The 23,215-nt window shown below is 41.6% G+C and overlaps 1 long non-coding RNA gene across 1 annotated transcript; it reads right to left on the reverse strand.

The window, feature by feature from the left end:
• Positions 1–18,096: 18,096 nt before the first annotated feature.
• On the reverse strand, positions 18,097–20,902 carry LOC140916508 (uncharacterized). The gene is made up of 3 exons (XR_012160533.1): positions 20,848–20,902; positions 18,897–18,985; positions 18,097–18,476 (listed from the first exon to the last, which is right to left on the reverse strand). It is a non-coding gene; the product is annotated as an uncharacterized lncRNA (long non-coding RNA).
• Positions 20,903–23,215: the final 2,313 nt, after the last annotated feature.

Here is a 23,215-nt window from a genome sequence, read left to right on the forward strand (position 1 = left end):
ATTGTTAGCTACATTTTATGGATAGGAATTGAGGAAAAGGGAGTACAATTTTTAGTCTCTTAAGAGACTTAGGAGCCAAGTACCATTTTCAAAAGTGACCTAGGCACTTGGGAGCCTAAGTCTCATTGAAAGTAAATGGGACTGAGGCTTCTAAGTCAGATAAACACTTTTGGAAATTTTTCCTTAAGTGACTTGTCCAAGGCCCCACAAGCGATATGTGGCAGAGATGGGAACTGGACCCAGATCTCCTGGGACCAAGTGCAGAGTTTTAGTGACAACACCAATCTTCTTGTGTTGGAAGGAAGCATGAAAATTCCTCCCCTATAGTATGCTTTTTCTTCATCTGAACATGGGCTAGTAACTTCTTGGACAAGGAATGCATTTTTTCCTTCTATATCTTTGTGATTTTCATTACCATTTGATAAATATGATATGTTGCACTATTCACCTTGGTTCTCAGTTCTGAGACCTTTATGTGGCTTGCTTACTGTAGGAATTTCATCCACCATTGGGCTGCAGTAATTTCTGGGGTGTAACATGACAACTATTTAAAATGAACAATTAAAATCGTTTAAACCGGGATATGAACAAAAACAACAAAAAAGAAAAAAAAATGTATCAAACTGAAAGTACCGGGGAAAAACCCAGAACTAACCCTTTTAACTGAATGTTCAAGCAGTAATTTCTTGTTTCTCAGAAAGCTTTTTAGGATCAGACATCTGACCCCTGATTTCTGTTCACTTCCTGAGAGCAATGTGTACAAATTCTTTTAAAAGTGGATGCCAGTAGAATAGGAGTATGCAGGAACAAATGGTTTGGTGAACAACTTCAACAGCTGGCCCTATATCCAGGGAATCAAGTGCAATACTTGTTGTATAAACAGTTTTCTGTGAATCATAGGAATTCAAGCTGATTTAAGAGCTGATGTATGTAACAGCAGCCCTGGAATCAGTGGGTTTTAGCCACTGATATGTAATGGAATCACATAACCTTTTATAGCCCTGAATTATGCCGTGTGATAGAGGACTGGAAGAAATGGTTGTGGATATTCCAGATCTTCCCGAGAGTGAGCGAAGTAGCAGACAAAAGACAGTGCAGTCCTCCACACTGCTGCATGTGGAATCTATAAGATATGAGAGTCCAAAAGGAAGGGCAAACTACTAGATAACAGTCATTAAAAAAAGGTTAAGAATATTTTGATTCATGCAAGAATGTCATTTGAAAGGCACATCTTTACAAGAAACCAGCTGCCACATGAGACCATTGACCTTGATGTAACAGAGCTATTCAATATGGATAAGTCATTTCAATTTAGACAGTTGACAGATGGACTACTTAGAAACAAATGGGGTGATTTGTAAGGACTGGGGATTCCTTCAGTGCTGTTTCACTGGTGTGCAGTGATTCTTCACCCAGTTGAGAAGCCACATTGACAGGATATAAAGAAAGACATGCTCAGCTCATCTTGGGCAGAAAGAAGGTGACTATTATGATGGGAATAGTGGGGTAATGCAGAATAGCTTTGAATGCAATAAAACAAATTGGCTGTGGCAATTTGCTGATGTTTCTGTTCGAATAAAAAGTTCTTGGGTAATTTAAAACAGTCATCACACTCACTTTTGAAACTGTATTAGTCATTTTAAGCTCATAATACCAAACTTTCTAAAACATCAAGTGTCTTTCTAAGATTTCTGTACATATTTGGGTAGATATCACTGCAATAGCTATTTGCTGATAAATAATAGATTAGATCTGGCTTTGTGACTAATAATAGTTTGTTTCACTGTCAATATTTAACAGTTAGCAACACTTAACATTCAGTCTGTCCTCTGATCATGGACAAAAGAGAACCTTAACTCACAGTAGGAGAGAACTAAGCAGGGTAAGCCAACTATTTGAGCCTCCATGGTTTCTTTTGTCAAGTTCCCCAGAGTGAATCCTGATTTATTCCACGTGTTGGATCTTATTTGTCACCATGAATGAAGTACCCAAGGCCACAAATGGTTTATCTGAGCGGCCTCAAATTTTCTTATTTCTTAGTCTTTCAATACATTTCAATACCTTTTTACTTCTTGTAATTATGTGGATTAAAGAAAGTGAATGTTTAAAAAGTGACAGTGTTGTCTGCAGATTTAAGGAAAACCTGGCCTTGAGAAGGAGAGGTGGATCCTTTGACTTGTAAGAGGAGTTTCTTCTTCAAGTGTAGTCCACAAGCAAGTGTGTGTTACTGCCTGATATTAACAATGTGATAAGTGACACGAGCAAATAGCAAGAAAGGCCATAGAACTAGCGATGTGAAAATGTTAAAAGTTTCAAAGAAACATGGAGAAATTCATTGCTTTTCCACATATCTTGGATCTGTAAAATTCAGCTGGTAATCTCACAAGATTTCTTGTTTTGCCTGTTTCTGCTTTTGGAAGTATCAACCCACTCCAGGAAAGCACAAAAACTGGTGCTTAATTTTAAGCACAATAGGTTCCATTGAAATCACTGGAAATATTTGCATACTAAAAATTAAGCAAGTGCTCGATTGCGTTCTTGGATTGGGGTCATTATGAGAGCACAAAAGGGAAAGGTGGTTTTGTAGTTAAGGTTTTGGACGGGGGTTCATAAAACCTGGGTTCTGTTCTTGGTTCAACCACAGATTTTCTTAGACATGTTGCGGAGGTCCAAGTTATGATGTCCGCATTAGGCCTATATACCTCAGAGCATTCATTTATGAAAATAGTGGGTTTTTTTTTTAAATGTTTAGAAGATGTGAATACACAAGGGGAAAATATTAGCTTGTTCATAGTTCTATGCATTTCACATCACAGTGTAGTTTTTCTTTTTTTCTGTTTATGTGGTTGTTGCATTTTTTTCTGAAGCTACAATCTTGGCAGTTTTAAGAACCCCCTTTTTCAATCAAGTAGCTTTTTACACACTAGCTACTTTATCACAAGCAAGGTAGTCTGCAGGTAATGTAAAGCTGCAGGAGCTCAAAAAGACACTGTTCTTCATTTGCTCCCAAATTGTCTCTTATGTATGGACAGGAAATGGGGAGATTGGGGAGGATAAAATACATAGAGTCATAAAAATGCAGGGCATGAAGGGACCACGAGAGGTCATTTTAGTCCAGTCCTCTGAGCTGAGGCAGGATCAAATAAACCTGGACCATTCCTGGCAGGTGTTTGTCCAACCTGTCCTTAAAAACCTCCAATGATGGGGATTCCACAACTTCCCTTGGAAGCCTGGTCCAGAGCTTAACTATCATTATAGTTAGAAAGATTTTCCGAATATATTCTAAATCTCTCTTGCCGCAGATTAAGCCCATTACTGCTTGTCCTCTACCATCAATGGACATAGAGCACAATTCATCACAGTCTTCTTTGTAACAGCCCTTAACATCTTTGAAGTCTGTTATCAGTTCCCTCCTCAGTCACCGTTTCTCAAGACTAAACATGCCCAGTTTTTTAAAGCTATCCTCATGGGTCAGGTTTTCTAAACCTTCTGTCATTTTTGTTGCTCTCCTCTGGACCTTCTCCAATTTGTCCACATCTTTCTTAAAGTGTAGTGCCCAGAACTGCATGCAGAATTCCAGCTGATGCCTCACCAGTGCCAAATAGACTGGGACAATTACCTCCCGTGTCTTATATATAACATTCCTGTTAACACACCCCAGAATATTAGCCATTTTCACAACTGCATCGCATGGTTGACTCTCATTCAATTTGTGATCCACGATAACCCCCAGATCCTGCCTGTTTTTCCCTATTTTGTAGTTGTGCATTTGATTTTTTTCTTCCTAAGTGTATACTTTGCACTTGTGTTTGTCAATGTTGTTTTGAATTCTAATCCTGTCCTCCACAGTGCTTGCATCCCCTCCCAGTTTGGTGTCATCCATATATGCTATAAGCATACTGTCTACTCCATTATCCAAATCATTCATGAAAATAACCAGACCAACGACAGACCCTCCCAGTTTTGGCAGCAAACCATTGATAACTAGTCTTTGAGTACAATATTTCAACCAGTTTTGCACCCACCTTATAGACATTTCATCTAGATGGCAGCCAATTTCATCATACCATCTTATGATCAAGCAATAAGGGTGCTATCCTGAAAACATAATCAAGAATGGTGCTTAATGGTAGTGCCTAATGGTAGTTGCATTGGTAAGGCATGACTGGCAATGCAAAACACAGTGATTATTTCTGGCAGGTTGTTATAAAGCAGGTATGTAAGACTGAGTCTGAGGAAGGCACTAATCACGCTGAAATGCATATCTGTTCTGTGTCTTAATGGTATTTTGAAACTAAATAAAAAAATCAGAGATAAAAGAGAAAGAATGGAGGGGGGAGGGAAATGCAATATTTTTATTATTATTATTATTATTATTATTTGTATTACAGTAGCGTCTAGAGGTCCTAACCAAGATCAGAGCTTCAGTGTGCTAGGGGCTGTACAAATCCGTAATAAGTGTGACAGATTCAGCAAATTCTTGCAATTATCTTTGTGAGATCTTATTGTATTAAGAATCATTGTGGGACAAGGACTGTATGTAATTCCATGGGGGAGGGTGACCACAGCTCCACCAGAAGTTAAGAACAGTGACTAGAGAAATTCACTCAGGCTGTAACACCTTAGAGATGTAACACCACCTGGAGAGCCTGGCATATACTGGTTCCAACTGGATTCTTCAGAGACCAACAGACAAAGAAAGGACTTTTGGATAAATAGCCAGAGTTTAAACTGACTCAGTCTTCTTTCTGATCCAGCAAAAAGACAGGATCTTCTGTACAAGGAGGCCCCAATCCTTCCTGGGGAGTGTTGGAAGGACTTTGGCCTACTGAGGCCCCATAACACTGAAGGGTGATCTCTGGTAAGCTTTTACATTCATGTAGGTTCTTTTATTGTGTTTAATGTGCTTTCGAATGCTTTCACCTTAATAATAAATGTGCTTGCTTAGAAGGAGCTTTGTGGTAATTTATAACTGCTGGTTATTACATTTTCATATCCTCTGAAGAGAAAACAAAGTGCAGTCGCTAGCCGATTTAGGCATTCTGGCTTGCCAGGGATATCACAGTGTTAGGCAGGGAACTATGCAGCCTGGAAAAAAACCCAGTCAGGAGGGAAAGAGACATGTGTCTCCACCCAAAAGAGGTGATGACTGAGCCTAGAGTGGGTGTCCTTAAGGAAGGAAGAGGAATACAAGGGCAGTTTCCCTGAAGTGTGACAACAGTTCCTGCCATGAAAATATTACTGATCTATCTAGGCACTGTATTGCATCATTTACAAGCAATCAGAAAATTCCAATAGCATTCAAAATGCTAAGGGCATTTTCTACTGTGTAATAAAAATGTTAACACCCAGGGTACATTACATTGAAAGAGGTGATGCAAAGTCTATTTTGCAAGCCAAGATGTTTTACATGCAAACCATTGGTACATACTAGAGATTGTAATTTCTGCAATGATATGACTTTATCATGTGCAATCTCTTTGAATGTTTGCTTTATTAAAGACATGTTGTAATGAGTGGGATTAGAGTGTTGCCAACTCCAAGTAGTCAAACCTCATGGGGCAGGCCTAAAAATTGTGAGATTAATCCAAAAATCATGAGATTTTTTTTCAAAAAGTGGCTCATTTTTGTTTGTCTTCTGTTTTATTTTTAGACTTTAGGATGCACTTGGGTCATATTTTTAAGCTTTTCTCTCCAACCATCAGGACTTAAAAGTTTACTTTTTAAAAATGAAAGCTGAGACTCACCCTTAATTCTATGAATCTAGGAGATGGGACTGTGATGTTCTCCTAATGGCATCCAGATCTGTAATCTGTGCTACCCCTCTGTCTCAGCAAGAGAGAGCTTTGCTGGAGCTTAACCTGTGTGTCAGTCTTGCAAAACCAGTCTGTTTGCCCCACCAGCAAATTCCAGTCTTAACCTTGCCTTGCAGAAAACGTTTAGTGAACCCCAGTTCCCATCTCTCTACAGTGTTCAATCCCTCTCACTAGACTCTCACAGAAATTAAGTTAGCTGTCTCCAGAGAGACAATGAACACACCAGCCTGGTAGTTTGGCTGAGGACTCATGTTTTACTTCAATATAACAGCACTGAGATGGTTTATAGTAAAACTAAGAATAAGTTTTTTAGTAATGAACATAGATTTAAGTGATTCTAAGCAAGAGTAACAGAGACAGAAATGGTTATAAATAAAACAAAAGTAACACACTTCTAAGTGACTGAAACTTAATTTTGGCAAGTTGGAATCTTTGCCTAAGCAGCTTCCTTATTTACATCCAGTTACCAGCATCTCCAGCCCTCCAGGCAAGAAAGAGTATCCAGTATTTTTAAAGGCCTTTGAAGTCAGGGGCGGTGAGTTATATGGGCCCGTGGTGCCTGTGCTCCAGGAATATTCAGGGCTCGGGTCCACCAATGTTCGGGGCTGAGTCTCTACCCGGCCCTGCCTGCCGCCCCTGCGCGCCTCCCCCAGTGTCTCCCAGCCTTGCCTGCCGCCCCTAGGCGATTTAAAAGGGACCAGGGGCCCCCAGCTGCCATCACCACTACCGGCAGAGCAGCAAGGCTAAGGCGGCTTCCTGCTCACCCTCGCTCTGGGTGCGAACTCTGAAGCTCCCATTGGCCACAGTTCCTGGCCAATGGGAGCTGAGGGTGAGGTGCCTGCGGGCAGCAGCGCACGGAGACACCCCCGGCTGCCCTGCCTAGGAAAAGCTGCCACTGGAGTGTGCGGGTCACTTTTGGGAGCCGCCCAAGGTAAGTGCTGCACCCCTCACCCTCTCCTGCACCCCAATCCCCGTCCCAGCCCAGAGCCCACCCCCTGACTCCCTCCCAGAGCCCACCCCACTCCTGCACCCAAACTTCCTCCCAGAGACTGACCTCTCACCCCTCCCGCACCCAAACTCCCGCCCAGAGTTTATGCTTATAAGAAGCACATGGGATCTTTTTCAGGGGAAAAGGCAATACGCCACATTTATTGAAGATACAACAATTAGCATATGCATTCAATCACACCACACACACACACTGTCCTGCCAGTTGATGTTATAGTTACCAGTCCAGAGTCTGGATCAACCTAGTGGCCAGCTAGGTTGATCACAGGTAGGGAGGAGCTGGGTTCCATCGGTCATGACACGATGCTCCAGGGAAGTCTTGGGAGGATGAACCAAAAGTTTCATGGCAAGGCACCCTGTTTATATAGTGATTTTCCTTCATTGGGACCAATGAGTTTTGCACCGTCATGCTGTAATTAATTGTTGTTTGACGAGTGCTTGTTTTCTTAAATTGTTCTTCTCATTTTTTATTTTGTTTTTTATAAAGTTTTTTAGGGAGTTATTCCATGCTGGTGTTAATTACAGTTATTTTGTCCCCATTGATAGGTGCCTGACTCATCTTTAGAATCGTTAATCTGCCCGCCTCTGACATTTTAATAGAGGCGTGTTGCAGGCTCCTGGCACCTTTGCATCTGTATCTGGTTCCTCCCTAGACCATCTAGTTTAGCGATGGCCTTTACACTTATTTTTTAACATACACATTTTTTATTTACACACAAACAAAATTAATTTACACAGAACATTCTGAACAGGAACTTTAAGTTGCAATGCAAAAGAAAACAATTATGGCATTTTTTAATTTATTTTAAAATGCTAAACCTACAACAAATTGGTGACCCTTACAGGTTTTTTACTGCCTTGAAATAAGCACATACACAAATTTTGGCTGATGTATTTTTACTAATGGCCCATTAGGCCATTCCTTTTTGCTATTTAAAAAGCATGTCTGGCTGGATATGATTAAATTATACACCAATACATTTAATACATGCTACATTATTATTTTTTATTTTAAATTATATAAAATACAAAAATAAAATTTTATTATTACATGTTCCCCTTTTGATCCCTCAAGAACAATTCTTGACTGGGTCATATTTTATACAATTGTTTTATAGCAATATACTGAGAGGCAATTTGAGCTTGTGGTTGTAATTTAACAAACTTTTTTTTTGTTTAACAGCACATACAACACATTTTTAGCAAGCAAGCACAGGACAATATTAACACAACTAATAATGAGTGAAACATAATAGACAATATGCTCTGAGAAGTTGGGGAGCAGCCTGTAAAAATGTTGTACCAGTTGTTAGAGGGCTTATTCCTTCACCTACTTACTTCCCTGGTCCTTCTCGCATGAACAGAGAGCAACAATACCCAAAGTCCAAAGGTGCAAACAATTCGATGTTTATTGGGGTGAACTTCCAGCAAGCATGATTCCAGTTTCCTTCCTTAGTATCCTCCTTCCCAGCTCTGACACCACAGAGCCTTACACCTGTGTTCCTGTTCCCATTACTACCCTTAGCCAAACATGATTCCAACTTCCTTACTCCCATTCCCTGTTCCCATTTCCCCCTTTAGCAAAACATGATTCCAATTTTCTTACCCCCATTCCCTGTTCCCATCTCCCTCACCCACATGCCCATGCCCACCCCCACCCACGCCCACACCCCCTCACTTCCTCATTGACTATAGATTATATAGTAAAACTTGAGTTCTGCTTAGCTATACCTTAACCAATCATTTTCCTGAAATTTAACTAACCAATCCTAACATATTGTAACATGATTATGTAACCAATTATATCCCACCACCTTAATTAGTTTACACCCAGCAAAATTAATTATACAGCAGAAAGGAACAATCACAGAACCAGACAGAGATTATACAGACAAACAACAGCAAAGTGGGAACTATGATGACAAGACAATACAGAAGTGAGGATTTCACATCCCAGCTATTGATAAGTGAGTTCTTGCCAGACAGGATGCTATCAAACTAAGTTTCCTTTTACATTTTCTAGGCACTTCCCTTTCTCTGGAGGTAATAGGAATATAATCCTGTCCTGATAGTGCCTAACAGCCCAATAGCACCTTATTTCAGTGTGACTAGTTTGGAATGTGAGGATGTGACCGTTCGCTTCCCAGCTTATGGCTGCCTCTGCTGCTTAGCCAAAGGCCTGAGCCTAAGCACAGGGCCACAAACTGTCACAGTAAGAGAAGGCCCTTACACTGGCAGACAGTGGTTTTGATTCTTTCTTTTATACCTCTGGAACTAGCCAAGTGATAAGAATACACCTAAATTCTTAAAGTACAGGCCTTTGCAGACAGGCCTGAATATCTATATCCTAACACTCCACCCCTTTTTTTTTCTTTTTCTTTTGGGATCCTCCTGCCCAGGTATCCCTGGAAAAGCATAGGACATATGGCGACACATTTCCTGATAGGGCCAGGCATCAAGGTGGAAGGTGTCGATATTCCATTTGTCCCACTGCCCCTTGTGTATCTATATCCTAACACTAGTGATAGGCTGTTCGTTTTTTTTTATATTTAGCAATTTTTAATATGTTTTTATTTGCATGTAATATTTGAATGACACGCTTCCCTATATTCCTTTGTGTTTGTTGTAAAAACTGAATTACCTTTGTTTTTGACAACAAGTGATTAGTTAGATTGTGCCATTTAGGCTAAGGGGAACAGAGAAATTAACCGGTGTGGCGGTTATAGTGCTTTGTGCTTTTTTTTTATTTTTGGTAAATAGTACATGTGGTTGCATTTATTTACTGGGGGTTGGCTAATACTTGCATTTTTAAAAGATACTGGTTTTTAAGATGTAACATATACATATTGTTTGTTGTACAAAACGCGCGTAACATTTTTGAGTTTGTTTTACGCACGTTTTTAATGATATATTTTTGCTACATGGTTTTGTGGTGATAGGTAGGGACAAGCACACGGCACAGTGTGTGTGTGTGTGTGTGTGATTGAACACATTTGCTAATTGTTGTATCTTCAATAAACGTGGCATATTGCCTTTTCCCCTGAAAAAGATCCCGTGTGCTTCTTATAAGCATAACAAGAGCCTGCACCCTGTACCCCCTCCTACACCCCAAACCCCTGCCTCAGCCTGCACCCAAACTCCCTTCCAGAGCCTTAGGCAGATGTGTGTGTGCGTGTGTGTTGTGTGTGTGTGGCGGTGGGAGGGGCTTGGACCCGTTCTGGGTACTACCAAAAATTATACAAACCTGCTGCCCCTGTTTGAAGTGTATTCTTATGAAGTGAATCCCCAGATGAAGGTTTTTCTCCTGTCTTCCTCACCTTTTTCTTAATTTGTTGCTCCTGTGAATTTAGATGCAAATGAACTTGCATTGTCTCTGTCATCCCCTTGCTCATTTCACAATGGAGACACAGGCAGAACAACATTCCTTTGTATAGGGCAAACTTGTTGATCTGCTCCCTCCACAACATCTTTCAAATACGTATTACCACCACATATACATACCTCTTTATACACAGCCTGTTCACAGAGCACACAATGATATTAATCACTAGTGTGTCACTGGCTTTCATAAGACCTTACTCAATACACTTTTATAGTACAATAACATTGTATACAATCAACTGATTCAATTGCTTATACTTTAGGATTCAGTCACTCTGTTGTCCTCCTGGGAGTTCGGGACCTTGATTGTCACAGGGGCTTTAAGAAAAACAACAGTAATTATACATCTATACCTTTACTCATCATATGTTTTTGGATATTTTCCACACCTCCTTTCTGCTTTGTCCCCTGTTCTTGAACATGTGCATTTTTGTGCCATCAGCCATTTTGGAAAAAAATAAGGTTTTAAAATTTTATTTCACTTATCCTTACAGGAGCTTTGATGAACTAGAGAAACTGCCTGCCAGCATGGAAGAGGTTAAAGAGAGGCTTTGGGCCCAGTTAGCTCCACCCTATTATACCTGAAGCCAGTGCCTGGCCTGGAATGGGAAGAAAAGTGGAAGGCAGTTTGGGTGAAAGTGATCATGAAATGGTAGAGTTCATGATTCTAAGGAATGGTAGGAGGGAAAACAGCAAAAGCAAGATAATGGATTTCAAGAAGGCAGACTTTAGCAAACTCAGGAAGTTTGTAGGTAAGATCCCATGGGAAGCAAGTGTAAGGGAAAAAACAGTTCAAGAAGGTAGGCAGTTTTTCAGAGACATTATTAAGGGTATAAGAGGAAACTATCCCATTCATAGGAAAGATAGAAATTATGGCAAGAGACCACGCTGGCATTTTTGAAATTCAAAAAAAAAGTCCTACAAAAAGTCCTAGGTTAAATTACAAAGGATAATATAAACAAATAATACAATTTATTTATAAATAAAATAAAATAACAAAGTATGTACGGACAAAATTTAAAAGGCCCAGGCACAAAATGAGATTAAACTAGCTAGAGACATAAAGGGTAACAAGAAAAGATACAAATACATTAGGAGCAAAAGGAAGACCAAGGACAGGGTAGGCCCATTATTCTATGGGGTGGGAGACAATAACAGAAAGTGTGGACATGGCAGAAGTGCTAAATGACTTTTTTGTTTTCAACAAAAAGGTTAATAGTGATTGGATGTCCAACACAGTGAATGCCAGTGAAAGTGAGGTAGGACCAGAGGCTAAAAGAGGGAAAGAACAAGTTAAAAATTACTTAGACAAGTTAGATGCCTTCAAGTCACCAGGGCCTGATGAAATACATCTTAGAATATTCAAAGAGCTGACTGAGGAGATATCTGAGCCATTAGTGATTATCTTCGAAAAGAAGCTGGGAGAGATTCCAGAGGATTGGAAAAGGGCAAATATAGTGGCCATTTATAAAAAGAGAAATAAGTACAACCTGGGGAATTACAGACCAGTCAGCTTAACTTCAGTACTCAGAAAGATAATGGAGCAAATAATCAAGCAACCAATTTGCAAGCACCTAGAAGATAATAAGGTGATAAATAACAGTCAGCATGGATTTCTTAAGAACAAATCATGTCAAACCAACCTAATAGCTTTCTTTCACAGGGTAACAAGCCTTGTGGATAGTGGGGAAGCTGTAGATGTGGTATATCTTGACTTTAAGGCTTTTGATACTGTCTCACATGACCTTCTCCTAAACAAACTAGCGAAATACAACCTACAGGGAGCTATTATAAGGTGGGTGCATAACTGTTGTAAAACCATTCCCAGAGAGCAGTTATCAAAGGTTCACAGTGAAGCTGGAAGGTCATATTAAGTGGGGTCCTGCAGGGATTGGGTCTGCTTCTGTTCAATATCTTCATCAATGATTTAGATATTGGCATAGAGAGTACACTTATAAAGTTTGCAGATGATACCAAGCTGGGAGGGGTTGCAAGTGCTTTGGAGGATAGGATTAAAATTCAAAATGATCTGGACAAACTGGATGCAATTCAATAAGGACAAATGCAAAGTACTCCATTTAGGAAGGAACAATCAGTTGCACACATACAAAATGGGAAATAACTACCTAGGAAGGAGTACAGCAGAAAGGGATCTGGGAGTCATAGTGGACCACAAGCTAAATGTGACTCAGCAGTGTAACACTGTTGCAAAAAAAGCAAACATCATTCTGGGATATTTTATCAGGAGTGTTGTAAGCAAGACACGAAAAGTAATACTTCCACTCTATTCTGCGCTGAATAGGCCTCAACTGGAGTATTGTGTCCAGTTCTGGGTGCCACATTTCAGGAAAGATGTGGAGAAAGTGGAGAAAGTCCAGAGAAGAGCAACAAAAATGATTAAAGGTCTAGAAAACATGACCTATGAGGGAAGATTGAAAAAAATTGGTTTGTTTAGTGCGGAGAAGAGAATACTGAGGGTGGACATGATAACCATTTTTAAGTACATAAAAGGTTGTTACAAGGAGGAGGGAGGTAAATTGTTCTCATTAACGTCTGAGGACAGGATAATAAGCAATGGGCTTAAATTGCAGTCAGGGAGGTTTAGGTTGGACCTTAAGAAATAATTCCTGTCAGGATAATTAAGCACTGGCATAAATTGCCTAGAGAGGTTATGAAATCTCCATCTTTGGAGATTTTTATGAGCAAATTAGACAAACACTTGTCAGGTCTAGACCAGCATTTCTCAAATTGGGATCCGCGCATGGGCGGTGCGTGAACCGTCAGCTGGGGGAGGCCGCCCCTTCCACCTGACGCCCTGCCCCATTCACCCCCTGCTGGAGCCAAGCCCTCCTTTCTGCCCCTGCCCCCTGCTGGAGCCCAGAGCCGGCCCCTCCTCCCCCCCACCGTGGCCACCGGCTCAATCCCTTGGCTTGGCCCCTCGTTCTGGAGTGCGGTAGGGCAGGCAGCGTGTGGCCCCAACCTCCCCAGTCCTGGAGCGCCGGGAAGGCAGGCAGCTCAGAGCCCCAGCCTCCCCAGCCCGGGGCGGCTGGCAACCCAACTCCTGAGTGCAGGAAGGCGAGTGGCCCCAGCACGGCAGAGCACTGGGGGTCTGGAGTTGGAGGACTGGAGCCACACACTGCCACAGGGAACAGTCATGGCAGGGGGAGGAGTCATGCCTGGCTGTTTGGATAGGCAAAGCCTATCCCAGCCTGTGCGACCTGCCGCCCATGGATCAGCAACACCCCGGGAGTCCCCGAGGGTACTCCAGGGGTTCTGCAGGACCCACAGATCAACTCCTCCCCCTCCCTCCCAGCGCCTCCTCCCAGAATCAGGCTCTAACTCCAAGATGCTATTGAAGCCAAATTGGGAGATTTTAGGTGCTAAAGGTACGGCGGCGCAGCAGGGCTAAAGCTCCGTGCCACTCCTGGAGGTGGCTGGCATGTCCCTGTGGCCCCTGATGGGGGTCAGGGGAGTCTCCACGTGTTGCCCCTTCCCCGAGTGCCGACTCTGCGCCTCCCATTGGCCGGGAACTGCAGCCAATGGGAACTGTGTGGGTGGTGCCTGCAGGCAGGGGCAGTGCACAGTGGTCCCCTGACCTGCCTGCCTAGGAGCCGCTGCCAGAGGGATGTGTCGGTCACTTTTGGGAGCCACCTGAAGTAAGCGCCGCCTGGCCGGAGCCCATGCCCCTCACCCCCTCCAACACCCCAACTCTCTGCCCCAGTCCGGAGCCTGCATCCCTCACCCGAAATCAGCTAACTTAGTTAGAAAAAATACAAGTCAGTATTTTTGGCATCTTCTTTCCCACTAATGAAAACTCTCTACAGAACTGGAAAGTTAAAGCAAAGTAATTAAACAGAAGAAGGAACTATGACAAATGTTAATTTATTTATTTATTGTCTTCCCGGTTCACAGCTGCATCCTCTGTGATCTACAAACTACCATACAGTTGGAGGAAATTGTTCTGGTTCATACTTAACCACAGCAACCACATTTCTAGCTACTAAACTTTCCTTAATTAAAACTTTCACAGAAAGCTTTTTTTGTTTAGCCTACATTTAGTACGTCCAAGCATGGCTATTAGCTTATTAGCTGTAACAGTGTTGGAATAATATATCTGATGTTTCTCCTAAGTGTGTCCGTGTCTTGAATATTCCAGTTCCCCAATTTCTCCATTTTTGAGCCTTCATTTCTGCTCACACCCAATAAGTGGATGCTTTCTTTGTACACCATACATGCAAATGAAGGGCTACTCAGCTGGTGATTCTGACTGGCTGATGAACTTTTAACTAGTGTTACCATCAGATAGCAAAAGTTAAAAATTGGGACTCTTTTTTTTCAGGAGTTAGGGGTACAGTTGCATATATAAGACAGAGCCCCTAATATCTGGATGATCCCGATAATATAGGGACATCTGGTAACCTTAATCTGAACACAAGTTTTTGGACTCAGTACAGCAGTCACTAGATGAAACTCTATGGTCTGTGTTATACAAGAGGTCAGATTAGATGATCTAATGTTTCCTTCTGTCCTTAAAATCTAAAGAACTATTAATAATACCTCCTTTTCCCAGTTTTTCCAGTACAATGGCAGTACCCCGTGCTTTCCAAAATCCCCTGATTAGAGAGGTATATGATTCAGTAAGACAAATTGGGCTATAATATTCATTACATAAGACACTAAATTGTCTCCTTTATATAAAACACTCCACATTATTGCAGTCAACCACATTATTTCTTGTGTGGAAGACACTCCAGGTTATTGACAACAGAAAGAGCAATTCCGCATCTGCTTTCTCTACTTTTATCCTACTTATCCACCTAGTTCCACAATTAACATTTCTTATCTCTCCTTTTGCTTATATAGTTAAAAAAAAATGAAAAGGAGTAAAGAACAAACACAGAAAGACATCTCTTATTAACACACCAAGATTTAGTACCATATATGGGCCCATGTCATCATCCAGGAGAATTTCTAGAGGAACAAGAAACTAGAAAACATTGTTTATGTTTATATTTTATGTACCAGTAAATGTGAATTATTGGTGGGGTGCCAAGCCATAGACAAAGCAGACCAGGGGCCTGATACATTTTTTTTTTGTATCCCTTTCTTAGGACCTTAGTCTCAGGATAGGTTCTGAGTGGGAAGGCAATGGGTGCTACAAAAGGTCAGGGGATTTGTTTTAGAGCTTTGATATACAAACTTGTGTATGGAGTTAATTTCACCTGTCTCTTCTCTATATTTTTCTGATTATTATATTTTTCTACATTTTGTCATCTTTTTGGATGCTGTTAATACACTTCTTATTGATTATAAGAAAACCATTCTGGACTATTGAAAATCTGTGGCATGCTTCCACATATCCCAATTATTTCCCCCCCCCCCCCCGCCACTGTTCCTCACACATTCTTGTCAACTGCTGGAAATGGCCCACCTTGATTATCACTACAAAAGGTCCCCCCTGCTCTCCTGCTGGTAATAGCTCACCTTACCTGATCACCCCTGTTGCAGTGTGTATGATAACACCCATTGTTTCATGTTCTCTATGTATATAAATCTCCCCACTGTATTTTCCACTGGATGCATCCGATGAAGTGAGCTGTAGATCATGAAAGCTTATGCTCAAATAAATTCGTTAGTCTCTAAGGTGCCACAAGTACTCCTTTTCTTTTTGCGATTGACAAGTAGTAGATCATGCTAGTAATGAATACAAAGAGGATTCTTTACTGAAGCTGCTGAACACAGACAGAACTTATCATTCTCCATGATTTTCTAAACTAAACACAACCTATATTATCTTGTGTCAACACACAGGCTTCTCTAAGCCCTGGCCTATTCTAAGCAGTCTGACTGTTGACCACTCTACAATAGTAAATCTACAAAATCATCACGTGGCTCACATGACAATACTCTTGGTTGGAGCAGAGGCCCAGCCAGTAGGGTAACTGAGTTTCTTAAGTACTAATGTTGTGATAATTAGCCTACAAATTTACCTTCATTGTGAGTTCAACTGAAAAAGTGAGTGCACGTTCATAAAATATCATGATAACCTAAAATAATAAATATTAATAGGCAACGGGTGCAAGAAACCAGACAAAAAAATTGTATTACTCTAAATAAAAAAGCCTACTGATTTAACTCAAGAACTGCATTGAGATCATGCTTGGTAAACAAGAAAATGTGAGTATGGAAATTAATTAAACAAAATTGGTTTATTGAATATTATGCCTGGATCGTGGACAAAATAATGACTGGATGGGCTTTTCCACCCACCACTCCATTTTGGAACCTTAAAGAAAGAGATGGGGAGAAAATAGAAGAACAGAGGGAAGAACAGGCAGAGGCAACTGGAGCAAGCATCACCATTGTGGTTCCCACCCCCACTGTCTCCTGGTGTGGGAGGGGGAGCTATAGACACTCCAAAATTTGCCTTCACCTCCCCATAGCCACCCCTCCCAGAGCTGGGTGCCTGACCAGCAGCTGCCACTCTCTGGCCACCCAGCTCCCACTGCCACGACAGTCTCCCCTGCTTTGGGAAGCTGATACATGGCTGGTGCAGTGCTGGGGGAGCTCACCTGATGCTAGAGGTAGCCATGCTTGAGTGGGTCTCTGCTGAGCTGAGGTGAGTGGCAGGGAGCCTGACTGTGCGCATGCTTCTGGTTCAGGAGTGGCAGCTGTGACTGCTGCTGTACTGAACAACACTCTCTCTCTCTCTCACACACACACAGGCTACCACATGAAACCCCCAACAGACACTCTCTGTCTATCATGCACACACACTTGCTGTTGTTGTTACTTCTTGGTACTTCCTGTGGAAAAGTGCAATGCACATATATTCTCTGTAATTTTATTCTTTGAAAGTTCACAAAGGATTACAGTACTGTTATTTTAGTTTTTTGACTGGTCTGTGCATTTCATAATTTTATTTCACTAATGCTTCAATTTAAATTCTTTGAGTAGTGATTTCTAAAATACCTAACCTGTCCTGACTGGAGTAATTATCATTATTTTATTATTTAAAGTTGGACAATCAAATAATAGTATTTTTCTAGAGCAGTGTTTCCCAAACTTGGGACACCACTTGTTCAGGGAAAGCCCCTGGCGGGCCGGGACGGTTTGTTTACCTGCCGCGTCCGCAGGTTTGGCTGATCATGGCTCCCACTGGCTGCGGTTCGCTCTGCCCGGCCAATGGGAGTGGAAGTACGGGAAGTGACGTGGGCCGAGGGATGTACTGGCTGCTGCTTCCCGCAGCCCCCATTGGCCGGGCACAGCGAACCGCGGCCAGTGGGAGACGCGATTGGCCGAACCTGCAGATGCAGCAGGTAAACAAACCGGCCTGGCCCACCAGGGGCTTTCCTTGAATAAGTGGCGTCCCAAGTTTGGGAAACACTGTTCTAGAGTGTAAATTTAGCTTGTACTCCTCTTAGCAGTGCCAGTTTAAAAAAAACACATTAGCTAAACACATAACTTTAGACACTGTGCAGATAAAGGTCGCTTATTTTCAAATTGTATTTTAATTATATCTGTAAAATAACTTAAAATGCATAGGAAAATAAATGTGGTTCCAAGTCTGATATTAATAGTAATGATGGAGTCAAATGCTAGTGAGTCACAAACACGATTGTGATAGGTAAACATAAATGACAAAATAATTAGAAAAATAAATTCCCGTTCTCAATAAAAGAGAAAAAAAACCAAGTATGTTAAAATTAAGTAAATATATTTTAGTGGTATGAAAAAAATTGACTAAAATAGAGTAGATAATGGCAGTGACACAGAGTTTGTTAGAAAAAGTAAGCAGATTTTATTTATTTTTATTTATCTCTACTAAAGATAGTGTACAAAGTACCAAACTTGTGTTTCTGATATCTGCTTTAAGCTCCAAAATGGATCCCTTGAGGCTTGGGATTGGGACTATCTTGCTGTATTACCTCCTGATTGTTCTAAACTTACATATAAACTTAAAATATGGCTTTAATTGGTGTTTGTATTTCTTTGTATAGAATTAGATACAGTGCTCCTGTCAGCTATTTTCTAAGTTGTTATCTGAAAAAAAAAATCATCTTAGGGTTTTCAGGTGCCCAAGTAGCCCCTGGAATCACAATTAAAGTTTCCCTCCCGCAAATCTGAAATAGCACCCCTGCTCCTGGAACCCCAGACCTTCTTTGTCCTAATCCTGAAGGATAGCCTCCCCTCCTCCAGGGTGGAGAGCAGGATCCAGATGACATTGCCCCTGCTGCACTCTCCGAGCTTCCGCTGAATCCTGAACACCACCTGAAATGAAAAAGGGTCAGATTTTAACAACAGTAGCAACAACAGCTTCAGCACATCTCTACTAATTTTTTCTCTTTTCCCCAAAAGGACAGTTATTACCATCTTTTATACCTTCTAAGAAACCGTTAAACCAGGAGTTTTTTTCCTTCTAAAACTCTCTCCAGCTAGAGGGATAGGGAACAAAAAATAAAATTAAAGCCCTATTTAATATTTTATATTTCAAATACTTTAACTGTTTTTCTTCTCATATCTTTAATAAAAATTAAAATAGTTTAAATAATACGTTTGCCATAATACTAAGCAGGCTAAAGTATCTGTATGCCAAACCCTGCTTAACACTGTTTAATGTTCAACAGTGACTGAGTTATGTTAACACTTTTGGCCCATAACTTCCATTTAAATTAAGACAATGCCACTCACTTGCTGTGTAGTTTCAGGCATATTTCCTTGTCCTTCAGTCAGACGGTAAAAATCATGCTGACCTTTAAACCTGAAGTATCTGAGGTTTTCTGGGGAAATTCAAATGTCAAAAACATTATTTATGTCAAAATACATACTTCTCCTTTATTTAAAAGATCTCCAACAGATTGCTGCAACATATCACAGAGAAAACTTATAAAAGCTGGTGAAAAAAGGGAATTGTCTGAAGGAAATGAGATGAAACAGAAGAAGTGGTTAACCAGAACCATTAATATGCTACCCACCATGCCCAGATCATAACAGTTAAGAAGATACATCTTGAACTGGTTAGAATCAAATTGAAATGTATAATCAGAAACCTAAAGGCAATATGAGAACCTCAGGCTTAGGTGTTCATTGAGTGTTTTATATTTGAATATTGACTAAGCCCAGCCAGACATGGTTTGCAAGTTTGGATAGGGTCATACTAGAAAGCATTCGGGCTACAGGTGTTAGAGTGCTTGGGTGAATTGAACTGGGAATAAATAAACCCAAGAATGTAAGACCATTAAGAAACCATTTGGAAACCATAGTATTGTAATTATTTAAAAAACACTAGTGTGAAAAGTACCCACCCTCCAATTTAATTATGAAACCTGAAAAAGAACTGAAAATTCTGACTCAAACTGAAACACTTAGGAGGGCAACCCGAAGGATGTTGCCGGCTGTAGAGACCAGTGTGGTTTTGTTTTTTCCCCACGATACTAGACACAGCAGAGTGCCACTTTCAAGTCTGGGTTAGAGACATTGGCACATATTGGTGTCATTGTTCTGCACAGTGTCTGAAAAGTAGCTGCTTTCAGAAGGTACAATGATTGCAAACGGGCCAAAAAGATGAGCTCAGGAGGTAAAAATTCAACAAGGGCTATATGTCTGGAATGTCTAGATCAGGGGTGGCCAACCTGAGCCTGAGAAGGAGCCAAAATTCACCAATGTACATTGCCAAAGAGCCACAGTAATACATCAGCAGTCCCCCATCAGCTCCCCTCCAAGAGCCTCCTGCCCACTGGCAGCCCCGCCAATCAGTGCCTTCCCCTCTCTCCCTGCACCTCCCGATCAACTGTTTCATGGAGTGTAGTAGGCTCTCCGGGAGAGGGGGAGGAGCAAGTGCACGGCAGGCTTGGGGAGGGGGTGGGAAGGGGTGGAGTGGGGGCAGGGGCTGTGGCAGAGCCAGGGTTGAGCAGTGAGCACCCCCTGGCACATTGGAAAGTTGGTACCTATAGCTCCAGCCCCAGAGTTGGTGCCTATACAAGGAACTGCATATTAACTTCTGAAGAGCCGCATGTGGCTCTGGAGCTACAGGTTGGCCACCCCTGGTCTAGGTGTTGGTGACTGGATAGCGACTAGGAGAGTGAAGACATCAAGATGAGGCAAAGATATATTTGTTTATATTGTCATAGCTCACAACAGGCTCAGTCATGTGAGGATCGCCACACAGAGGAGTAAAGAGGTGTAAACCACTTCCCCTGCACTCCTGCTTGTGCTACCCACATTACAGAGCATGATTCAGGGAGAACTGCATCTACCAATGAGCCTCTACCCCCTCACCTGTGCAGGAGGGAAGGGTTGGGGAACAGGCAGAGCATTATCATAGAGTCGCAGAGTTTAAAGCCATATTGGACCTCCAGATCACCTACCCTGACTTATATTTCTGAAGTTACTAAACACCACCCAGCCACCTCTATGTAAAGCTGAACACCTAGAATTAGACCAAAATATTACAGCCCTCAGGAGACTGCGGGTATGTGCACACTGCAATTAAACACCCACAAGGAGGGAGGGTCCCAAAGCCTGGGCTCCCGCTCAAGATGAAATCTACACTGCAATCTTACAAATTCACAGCCCAAGCCCCACAAGCCTAAATCAGCTGACACTGGCCAGCCACTGGTGTTTAATTGAAGTGTAGACATACCTGGCCTAAACCATTGAGTGCCATGGGCAGAAAACAGGACGGATCGAGGTGTATCATCTTTGTCTCCCTTCTCTTCTCAACACATATAGTCAGTGCAGCTGAGCTGCTGCAGAGTGGACGTATGCCAGGAAAGGGACTGATGCAATTTACTTCTCTCCAGAGGAAGGGGGAAGCAGGGATTAAACTATTTGTGTCTGAGTCACCATTCTGTGTTTGCTCTGCTCCTGAGACAGTGCACCTATACTCTCCCCCCTACTCAGTGCAGGTTGCAAGGTGCCAGTCTAAGCCAGTATGGGCAGTGGTTGCTACTCAACAGAGAAACAAACAAATCAGCTGCCAGAGCTGAGGAAAGGGCCTTGTGTGTGGGAACTTCCATGAAGTACTTTTGCAAAAGAAGCAGACTGATGAGACTGCTGGGATAAAGAGAACACATTCTGCTCTGTTTACTCCTCTTGCATTCTAACAGGAGTTTTTACTTATAACTCAGAGAATGAGAGCTATCTTGTTATCCCACCCTCCAGCCCTAAACTGTTCACTCAAATACAACTAGTCTGTGGAAGATCACCCATAGGCAGCTATGCTAGTGGCTGGTAGCGGTCTGAGGCTTAGATAGGCTGAGATGAGAATTTTCCTGCTCTAGGAAGGAGAGAGCCCTTTTCATGATCATGAAACATGATGTGTGGTTACCAAGAGCAAAACTTCTGACCATTGGCAGGAGTGGGGACCCTTTAAAAAAGAAAGAGAGAGATGAAAAATGGAAAGGGATTTTTTGTATAATTTTTTCATGGGTTTCATGGGTTCCCCCCAAATTTTTGTCAAAATTTGGTTTCAGTGACAATTTTCTGACAAGCCCTGTGGGGCTGTCTAGTTGAGATTTTCAAAACTATTCATGGAATTTAGACATCCAAGTGTCATTGCAAATGAATCCCAACCTTTAGCTATTCTGTGATGACTCATAGAAATGATCTCATGTTTGGGCAGCAAACCAACAACAGCCTGACCTATTCTATACAAATGATGGTGCCTTTCTCCCAGGAATTTTGGGATACATAAGGAGTGTGGGTGTTATCTTTGTCTTACAAATAGGGAAACTAAGTTAGAGTGGGAATAGAACTCAGGCTTCCTGGTAGGTAGTTCTCGGCTCTAACAACTACACTAGCTATCCCTGATTCTCCTCTCACCTACACCAGTGTAAATAAGGAGATGTATAAATTAAATCAGAATCTGGGGAAAAAGCAAAAATAAGGGGAAACTATTTATTGGGTCTTGTTTTAGGCCAGTTTCATTAGCAGGTGGGGAGAAAGAAGTTGATGAAACTGGGCAGTTTTATGTTCAGAAGCTACACATAAAGAGCTGATGGTCCCTCATGGAAAATGTATATTCCACTTCTGTATTACAGTCAGTATTTTACATATTTCCCCTTTCCCCATTTTCCAAAATAATTAAGGAAGTAGATCTTTGTTTCATGGGAATTCACCTACTTCTACTGCCTGCTCTCCAATCTTCCTGTTGTGATGTCATACTAGAGTACTTGTCACTACAGCAAATCAAGATGTCATAAACAGAACAGAAGATTATCCCTTGAGGGTTGGAATATGAAGTAAGATTCTGAAGAAGTGTATGTTTCCATGAAAATCGCCCTAATACTAACGGGTCCAATTCTGTAATACTCAATCAAACAAAACTCCATTGATTTCAGTTGCAATTTTTCCTCAATAAAGGACTGCTGAATTTGGCCCATAGAATGAGAAAAGAAACATTCCACCTTCTGAAAACATATATATGCAGAATTGTCTCTATATAGATTTTTGAGATGTTCCAGGAGGTTTAATAAGACTGTCACACTTCTGTGTTCCAACACCCAGTGGAATGTCCTTTAAATGGTTTGAGATGGAATTCTAGAAACGCCTGACTGGTGTTCCAAAGGTCTGTGACCTTTCAGTCATCATGATCATCCACAGGCAGAGCAAAATGAATGATGTCTTGAGGAACCTGTTATGAGCCTCAGCTTCCATGGAAAATTTAGTCTCAATGAAGCTGAAAATCAAATTGGGCATTACTTTTCTGGTTTCATAGATTGTTAAATGCATCTCAAATTCAATCCACTTGAGGGAACCTTTTTTCTTTTTCTAAAGTTCTAAGCAAATTTAGTGTTTGTGAAAGGTGCTGGATTGGCAGCCTAAACAGGAGATTATGTCTAGCCATTGTGTTCCACCAATTCCTATCTCATGTACCAGCCATCAAAAGAGTACTAGATAAATTCAGGGAAGATAGGTCCATCAATGGCTATTAGCCAGGATGGGCAGGGATGGTGTCCTTAGCCTCTGTTTGCCAGAAGCTGGGAATGGACGACAACATGGATCACCTG

This window comes from Lepidochelys kempii, chromosome 8 (assembly GCF_965140265.1).
Source record: "Lepidochelys kempii isolate rLepKem1 chromosome 8, rLepKem1.hap2, whole genome shotgun sequence".
Lineage (NCBI taxonomy): Eukaryota > Metazoa > Chordata > Testudines > Cheloniidae > Lepidochelys > Lepidochelys kempii.